The sequence below is a fragment of the Enhydra lutris genome, unplaced genomic scaffold (genome assembly GCF_002288905.1).
Source record: "Enhydra lutris kenyoni isolate GAN:26980312 unplaced genomic scaffold, ASM228890v2 scaffoldscaffold112, whole genome shotgun sequence".
NCBI lineage: Eukaryota > Metazoa > Chordata > Mammalia > Carnivora > Mustelidae > Enhydra > Enhydra lutris.
The window spans coordinates 1,455,102-1,465,236 of NW_019154196.1; the positions used below are offsets into that span (position 1 = coordinate 1,455,102).

Here is a 10,135-nt window from a genome sequence, read left to right on the forward strand (position 1 = left end):
CACAACTGGGCTTTCACATTGCCATCTTCTTTGATCAAAATATTTTGATGCCAGTCTTCCTTCCACTGCTCTAAACTACAAAGCATTTTTTAATGAGTTGAAATTAAGGGAAGGACTACACCTACTAGAAAAGAAGAGAAGAAAGTTCTATTAGTTTGAGGTTTCAGAATCCCCCTAAGCCAGGACCAGTATCTTGGTAAGCGTTAGGCGGGGACCCCGGACAGAGAATGAGTATGTGCAGGTGGCATCCCTGAGGATTCAGAGCTTCAGTGGACCATGAGTGCTCCCACTGCATAACTCACTGAGCTGTCTTGCCAGTTTCTACACTGGCTTGACTGGGCATAATTCAAAAAGGAAAAGCTCATATTCATTCCATTCTTCTGGAGCTCTGTGATAACATTAATAGCACCCCAATGAGATGTATTCCACGTAGAGTATTTTGGCATTTCGTCAAGTAATCACTAAAAAATACAGGGCCTAGTTGTTCTATAATACTCATAACCCCAATGGCAGAAATCAGAAGAAACCATGGAGATTACTAGGATCTGCTAGCTATTTACTAAAGAGTTTTCAGAATTCCTGTTCTTTTGACTCACTCAGAGTTCCAACCAGTACAGGATTAATGGTTAACTCATCCTTATGGCTTTCCATGGCTTTAGCTGTATAAGGCAAATGCATTTCAGTGCTGTGTTCATCTCCATCTGTCTACAGAGACACGCGTTCAAACATTCCTGTCTTCCATAGTTCTCCGTCAATCTTTCGGTCAATACAAGGTCACACAGAGTTGTCCTACATAAATCCACCCTGGAAAGTGCACATGGAGAGAGGGGCACATGAAGAGAAGGTTGAGGGTTCTCGGGATAATAGATGGATCCACCTGTTTGTAAGCATGAGCAGCACAAGACCCACAGTACGTATATCTTGATGGGTTGCAGGTCTTTCTGTAGACTGTACTTGTGAGAGCCAACTTCTAGCAGTGCATTCAGCTGCAGTCCTGAGGCTGTGTACCAGCTCCGGCATGACTGGCTTCCCAGCAGACCACAGCATTGGACATCTTGATGCCTGTGCTGCCTGTGGTGCCAAGGATGAATAAGGAGGCAGCTGTGGCAGGAGCCACCCTGCAATGGGACAAGACACGGCGGGCCCAGCCCAGTAGGAGGAGGAAAAAGAGGAGGCAGCAGCCCAGGAGAAGGAGATGGCAGCCGGGGGAGTGGCAGCGGAAGCAACAATCACGGCAAACTCTGGTGACTGCCAGAAGATGGGTCCTGGGGCAACTTCACCAAAGCCTGGAAAGCCCTGGCCTTGCCCCCGACTCGCCACTGCTCCCCAGCCACTGCTGGTTCTGCGGATCCACCCCCATATTCCCCTCTCCTCCCAGCTGCCCTCCCCGAGCCACCACTGGTGACTTCACCACCATGACTCTATGCCCACTGCCTCCCCCCAGTTCCCGCTGGACTCCCTGCACCAACACCCACCCCAGCCAGGGCCCTCCTGCCCACCCTGCCCCACAGCTCTGTACCATATCTTTGTTATCCATTCATCAGTAGATAGACATTTGGGCTCTTTCCATAATTTGGCTATTGTTGATAATGCTATTAGAAACATCAGGGTTCATGTGCCCCCTCAAATCAGGAATTTTGTATTCTTTGGGTAAATACCTAATAGTGGAATTGCTGGTATGATCTCTTCTTAATAAAACATCAGGACAGGGGGTGCCTGGGTGGCTCAGTGGGTTAAAGCCTCTGCCTTCGGCTCAGGTGTCAATCCCAGGGTCCTGGGATCGAGCCCCATGTCGTGCTCTGTTCAGCAGGGTGCCTGCTTCCCTTCCTCTCTCTCTGCCTGCCTCTCTACCTACTTGTGATCTCTGTCTGTCAAATAAATAAATAAAATCTTAAAAAAAAAAAAAAACAGGACAGGAAACATAATAGACTTTCCTAACAGAGATAAGGCATGCTTAAAACGCCAAGAGGGAAGAATTCATCCCAAAAGAAAGAACAAGAAAAGGTCACAGCCAGGGATCTAATCAAAGCAGATATAAGTAATATGCCTGCACCAGATTTTAAAACAAAAATGGTAAGGATACTAGCTGGGCTTGAGAAAAGCATAGAAGACACCAGGAAGTCCCTTACTACAGAGATAAAAGAGCTAAAAACTAGTCAGGCTGAAATTTTAAAAATGTTATAACTGAGATGCAAAACCACTGCATGTAATGTCCATAAGGATAGAAGAAGTAGAGGAACAGGTAAGTGAATAAAAAATAAAATCATGGAAAATAATGAAGCTGAAACATAGAGGGAAAGAAAAATGTTAGATCAGGATTCTAGAGTTAGGGAACTGAGTGATTCCATAAAGCATATTTGTATCATGAGATTACCAACAGAAGAAAAGAAGAAAAAAGAGCAGAAGGTTAATCTGAACAAATTATAACTGAAAAATTCTTTTTTTCATGTTAAATTAGCAAACATATAGTACATCATGAGTTTTGATGTAGTGTTCAACAATTCATTAGTTGCATATAACACCAGCACTCATCACAACACAAACCCTCCTTAATACCCATCACACTGTGGGAGGAAGCAGACATTCAAATCCAGCATGTACAGAGAACTCCCATCAAAATTAACAAAAGCAAGCTAACACCAATACATATCATAGTGAAATTTGGAAAATATAGAGATAAAGGTAAAATCCTATAAGCAGCAAGACAAAAAAGTCTTAACTTAAAAGTTAAGTCATAACTTAACTTATGAGGGAAGACAAATGAAACTAACAGTAGATTTCTCCACAGAAACTTGGCAGTCCAGAAAGAAGTGGCATGATATATTTAATGTGCTTAATGGGTAAATCAGTAGTGAAGAACACTTTATCCCGCAAGACTGTCATTCAGAATACAAGAGATAAAGAATTTCCCAGACAAACAAAACCTAAGGAGTTGATGATCACAAACCAGCCCTGCAACAAATATGAAAGCAGACTCTTTTGATGGGGGAAAAAAAATAGTGACAAAGACTAGACAGAAATAGAGAAAATCTCCAGAAACAATAACTTAACAGGAAATACAATGGCAATAAATTCATTTCTATCAATAAGTAACCTGAAATAAAAAAACTAAATGCTCCAATCCAAAGGGTATCAGAATGGATTAAAAAAAAATTTATATGCTGCCTACAAGAGACTCATTTTAGACCTAAAGATACCTGTAGATTGAAAGTGAGGGGATGGAAAGCTATCAATCATGCTAATGGACAACAAAAAAAGCCAGAGTAGCCATACTTATATCAGACAAACAATATTTTAAACCAGGCTGTTTAAAGGGCTAGGATGAAGAAGGACATTATATTATAATTAAGGATCTACCCATCAATAATATCTACAATTGTACATATTTATGGCCCCAACTTGGAAGCACCCAAATACATAAATCATTTAAAAGAAACTCATGGATAATAATACAATAATAGTAGGAGAGCTTAATACCCCACTTATAGCAGTGGATGGATCATCTAAGCAGAAAATCAATAAGGAAAAAAAAGGGTTTGAGTGACACGCTGGACCAGATGGATTTAAGACATATATTCAGAACATTTTATCCTAAAGCAGCAGAATACACATCCTATTAAAGTGCACATGGAACATCCTCCAGAATAGATCCCCTACTGGGTCACAAATCAGGCCTCAACAAATACAAAAAGATTGAGACCATAACATGCATTTTTTAAAGACTACAGCTTTATGAAACTTCAAGGCAACCATAAGAAAATATTTGGAAAGACCACAAATACATGGAGGTTAAAGAACATCCTGCTAAAGAATGAATGAGTCAACCAGAAAATTGAAGAAGAAATTTTTTTAAATACATGTAAACAAATGAAAATGAATACACAACAGTCCAAAACATTTGGGATTCAACCAAGCAATCATAAGAGAAAAGTGTATAGGTCTATATACTGGGCTACCTCAAGAAACAAGAAAAATTTCAAATACACAACCTAAAGGAGCTAGAAAAAGAACAGAAAATGAAGCCTAAAACCAGCAGAAGGGAAACAATAAAGATCAAATGAGAAATAAATGACATAGACACAAACAAACCAAAAAACAAACAAACAAACAGAACAGATCAATAAACTAGGGGCTGGATATTTGAAAGAATTAATAAATTAATAAACCCCTAGTCAAACTTATCAAAAAGAAAAGAAAAAGGACACAAAATCAAGAATGAAAGCAATCACAACCAATATCACAGAAATACAAACAATTATAAAAGAATGTTATGAAAAACTTTATGCCAACAAATGGGGAAATATGAAAGAAATGGATAAATTCCAAAAAATATAAACTACTGAAACAGGAAAAAATAGAAAATTTGAACACACCCATAATCAGTAAAGAAATTGCAACAGGAATCAAAAATCTCCCCACAAACAAAAGTCCAAGACCAGATGGCTTCCCAGGGGAATTCAACCAAACATTTAAAGAATTAATACCTATTCTTCTCAAACTGTTTCAAAAAATAGAAATGCAAGGAAAACATCCAAAGTCATTCTACAAAGCCAGCATTACCTAGATTTCAAAGCCAAAGATTCCACTAAAAGGAGAATTACAGGCCAATATCCCTGATAAACACAGATGCAAAGAATTCTGAACAAAATACCAACAAATCAAATCCAAAATATATTAAAAGAACTATTCACCACAATCAAGTGGGATTTATTCCTAGGATGCAAGGGTAGTTCAATACCCACAAATCAATCAATGTGATACACCTCATTAATAAAAGAATTGATAATTACCATTTGATCCTCTCAATAAATAAAAAAAAGCATTTGACAAGTGCAGCATTCATTGATTTAAAAAAAAAAATACTCGGGAAAAAATATCAAGATGGAGGAAGAGTAGGGACCACATTTCATCTGGTCCCTTGAATTTAGCTGGAAATCTATCAAACCATTCTGAACACCCACAAATTCAGCCTGAAATGTAAGAAAATATAACTGGAACTCTACAAGTAGAAAATCAATGTAGGAGGTACAGAGTTGTAAACCTGCAGGGAGATAAATGGGGGGGGGGGGGAGGCTCCATAAGCTGGCTACTGGAAACTGATATAATACCAGAACACAAAATCAAAATCTTTAGAAAATTGTTCGAGTGAGAGACATCCCTTTCTGAAAGGGGCACAGAGGATGAAAAGGGCAGAATTCTTGGTGGATCATTGTGGTCTTAGGATCCCAGGAGATACAGAAAGAATGGGGGTGTCTGAGGGGTGCCTGGGTGGCTCAGTGGGTTAAGCCTCTTCCTCCAGCTCAGATCATGATCTCCGCGTCCCAGGATCGAGCCCCGCATTGGGCTTTCTGCTCAGCAGAGAGCCTGCTTCTCCCCTCTCTCTCTGCCTTCCTCTCCGCCTACTTGTGATCCCTTTCTCTCTGTCAAATAAATAAATAAAATCATAAAAAAAAATGGGGGTGTCTGAACAGATAGAGTGCCCAAGCAGTGGAGTTGTGAAATGGTTACAATCAGCAAGCCCAGGAGGGACTCCCAGCTCAGGACAACATAAACCTTGAGTAAGACCAGTACAGAGACTGCTCTTTGCCTGAGCAGCCTGAAAAGGACTGGAATGTGGGGACGGTTTACCATCCCCTAGGATGATGAGAGGGCTGTGCTCATGACAATGCAACAATTCTCAGGGCAATGGCGACCCCAGAAAGGACAGTAGGGTGGCACCCAGGCATGATCTGAGAGCACACATGAGCCTGCAACCACTCACACTGGTAATGGCACAAAGGGCAGTGATGCTCATGGGTCCCTGGGACTCCCCCTTGGGAGGATTGCAGTGAGCATGCACCAAAAGAGTCTGCTAAGCTTGGCACACACAAAAGTGAAAACAGTTTGTCCCAGAGGTTTATTGAAGAAGGGGAACCACAATCTCTCAGATCTGGGCCAGATATCTGTGCTTGGGCATTTTTGCTCTAATCCTCTGAAGAGGCTCAGAAAGCCTCCAGGAAACAAAAGCCACACAAAGGACCATTTATCACTAAGCCCATCCCCCTGACAAGGGGTGGGGCAACTACCCCCAGGCAAACACACCTGAGAAGAAGCACAGCAGGCCCCTACCTGGAAGACAGACTGGGAGAACAGGTGGACTACAATTTTATGGATCCCAGAAGACTATAAAACTACAACACCAAGAGAAAATAGTATACTGAGCTACAGGTGTGTTCTCACTACACATTTATCATTCAAACTAAAATTTTCCATATCTTTTTTTAATTTAAATTCAATTAGCCAAGGTATAGAACTATATTATATATATATTATATATTTTATATATTATATATGTATAATGTATATTATAATATTATTATATAGTTTTTTATATAATGTTCAAAGATTTATTACTTGAGTTTATCACCCAGTGCTTATCATATCAGGTGCCCTCTTTAATGCCAATCACCCAGTTACCCATCCCCCACCAACTCCCTTTCCACAACCCTCAGTTTGTTTCCTGAAGTCAAGAATCTCATATGCTTTGTCTTCCTCTCTTATTTCTTCCAATTCAATTCCCCACTTACCCCTATAATCCTCTGCAATATTCCTTATGTTCTAAATATGAGTGAAACCATATAATTGTGTTCTCTGATTGACTTATTTCACTTAACATAATATCCTCCAATTCCATCCAGGTTGATGCCTGCAGCTCCCCCTGCTTGTGCACGCTCTCTTTCTGGAATATAAATAAATAAAAACTTTTTAAAAATAACCAAAGTAAGGCAACATATCAACAATAATACATTCATAGTAGGAGACTTCAACACTCAACCCACAGCAATGGAAAGATCATCTAAGCAGAAGATCAACAAGGAAACAAGAGCTTTGAAGGATACATTGGACCAGATGAACTTTGGGGATTTATACAGAACAATTCCATCCTAAAACAACAGAATACTCAAGTGTGTGTGGAACTTTCTCCAGAATAGACCACATCCTGTGTCATAAATCAGGTCTCAACTGATAAGAAAAGATTGAGATTATTCCCTGCATATTTTCAGACCGCAATTCATTGAAACTGTATTGCAATCACAAGAAGAAATTTGGAAGGAGATCACAGCTTTGTAGTAAAGCTTGAAATCAGGTAACGTGATGCCCCCAGTTTTATTTTTGTTTTCCAACATTTCCTTAGTGATTCGGGGTCTCTTCTGATTCCATACAAATTTTAGGATTATTTGCTCCAGCTCTTTGAAAAATACCAGTGGGATTTTGATCGGAATGGCATTAAAAGTATAGATTGCTCTAGGCAGTATAGACATTTTAACAATGTTTATCACTTGGAGGTTAGAGATCATCCTACTAACGAATGAATGGGTCAACCAGGATATGAAAGAAGAACTTAAACAATTCACGGAAACTAATGAGAATGAAAACATCCATTCAAAACTTATGGGATACTGCAAAGGCTGTCCTAAAAGAGAAATAAAGCCATCTAAGCCTCTCTCAAAAAATTAGAAAAATCCCAAGTGCACAAACTAACCTTACATCTAAGGGATCTGGAGAAAGAACAGCAAAGAAGGCCTAAACCAAGCAGGAGAAGAGAAATAAACAAGATTAGAGCACAAATAAATGAAATGGGAACCAGAAGAGCAGTATAACAGATCAATGAAACTAGAAGCTGGTTCTTTGAAAAAGTTAATAAGATGGATAAACCCCTAGCCAGACTTATCCAAAAGAAAATAGAAAAGACCCAAATTAATCAAAACATGAATGAAAAGGAAGAGATCACAAATAATACAAAGAAAATAGAAACAATTGTTAGAAATTTTTATCAGCAAGTATATGCCAATAAATTAGGCAATCTAGAAAAAATGGATGCATTCCTGGAAATTTATAACCTAGCAAGACTAAAATAGGAAGAGGTAGAAAATCTGAACAGACCAATAACCAGCAAGGAAATTGAAGAAATCATCAAAAATTTCCCATAAAAACTAGATTTGAGGGCCAGATGGCTTTCCGGGGGAATTCTATCCCACATTTAAAGAAGAAATCATACCTATTGCACTGAAGGTGTTTCAAAAAATAGAAATGGAAGAAAAACTTCCAAATTCATTCTATGAGGCCAGCATTATTTTTTTTTATTATTTCTTTTCAGCGTAACAGTATTCATTGTTTTTGCACCATACACAGTGCTCCATGCAATACATGCCCTCCTTAATACCCACCACCTGGCTCCCCCAACCTCTCACCCCCCGCCCCTTCAAAATCTTCAGGTTGTTTTTCAGAGTCCATAGTCTCTCATGGTTCATCTCCCCTTCCAATTCCCAACTCCCTTCTCCTCTCCATCTCCCCATGTCCTCTGTGTTATTTGTTATGCTCCGCAAATAAGTGAATCCATATGATACTTGACTCTCTCTGCTTGACTTATTTCACTCAGCAGAATCTCTTCCAGTCCCATCCATGTTGATACAAAAGTTGGGTATTCATCCTTTCTGATGGAGGCATAATACTCCATAGTGTACATGGACCACATCTTCCTTATCCATTCATCCATTGAAGGGCATCTTGGTTCTTTCCACAGTTTGGTGACCATGGCCATTGCTGCTATAAACATTGGGGTACAGATGGCCCTTCTTTTCATTACATCTGTATCTTTGGGGTAAATACCCAGTAGTGCAATTGCAGGGTCATAGGGAAGTTCTATTTTTAATTTCTTGAGGAATCTCCACACTGTTCTCCAAAGTGGCTGCACCAACTTACATTCCCACCAACAGTGTAAGAGGGTTCCCCTTTCTCCACATCCTCTCCAACACATGTTGTTTCCTGTCTTGCTAATTTATACTCAGTGTTTATTACAAGTGACCTCCTGAATGTCCATCACCCACTTTCCCCATCCTCCCCTCTTCCCCTTCAGCAACCCTTAGTTTATTTTCTATAGAGTCTATTTTATGGTTTGCCTCCTTCTCTCCCTTTTTCTCTTTCCCTTTTTCTGCTTTGTTTCTCAAGTTTAACATATGAGTGAAATCATATGGTATTTGTTTCTCTGACTGATTGGTGTTACTTAGCATAATACACTTTACCTCCTATGTAAATGATGAACCACTTAATTCTACTCCTAAAATTAATGTATCACATCTTTGTCCATTCATCAGTTGACAGACATTGATGAATGGATAAGGAGGAGGTGATATATATATGTTGGAATACTACTTAGCCATCAAAGAGAATGAAATCTTAACAATTTGCAATGATGTGGATGGAGCTAGACTGTATTATGCTAAGCAAAATAAGTCAATCAGAGAAAGACAAATGCCATATGATTTCACTCATATGTGGAATTTAAGAAACAAAACAAATGAACATTTGAGAGGTTGAAAAAAGAGAGGGAAACAAATCATGAGAGACTCAACTATAGAGAACAAACTGAGGGGGAAGTGGATGGGGGATGGGATAGATGGTGATGGATATTAAGGAGGGCACTTGTTTAGATGCCCTAACTGTTCCTGTTAGGAAGAGCACTGGATGTTATATGTAAATGATGAACCACTGAAGTCTACTCCTGAAACCAATATTGAGCTGTATGTCCACTAACTAGAATTTAAATTTTAAAAATAAAAAATAAATAAATAAGAAAGCAGACAAATGGATAAAGAAGATATGGTCTATATATACAATGGAATATTATGTCTCCATCAGAAAGGATGAATACCCAACTTTTGTATCAACATGGATGGGACTGGAGATTATGCTGACTGAAGTAAGTCAAGCAGATAAAGTCATATGGTTTCAATTACTTGTGGAACATAAGGAATAATGCAGAGGACATTAGAGGGAAAGGAAAAGTGAATTGGGGGAAATTGAAGGGGGAGATGAAGCATGAGACACTGTGGACTCTGAGAAACAAACTGAGGGTTTTGGAGGGGTGGGGGGTTAGGTGAGCCTGGTGGTGGGTATCAAGGAGGACGTATTGCATGGAGCACTGAATGTGGTGCATAAACAATGAATCTTGGAACACTGAAAAAATAAAAAGATAAAAAAATTTAAAAATAATTATAATAATTCCAGGCTAGAGATACACGGTACTTCATTTTTTTTCTCTTTCTTTTAATTACTAATCTTCTTTTATTTTTTATTTTAATTATTTAGTGTCAGA

General features: G+C 39.1%; 1 pseudogene; it reads right to left on the reverse strand.

Annotated features, from left to right (window-relative positions):
• Positions 1-266: 266 nt before the first annotated feature.
• On the reverse strand, positions 267-1,054 carry LOC111139683 (annotated as a pseudogene).
• Between the last annotated feature and the right edge of the window lie 9,081 nt (positions 1,055-10,135).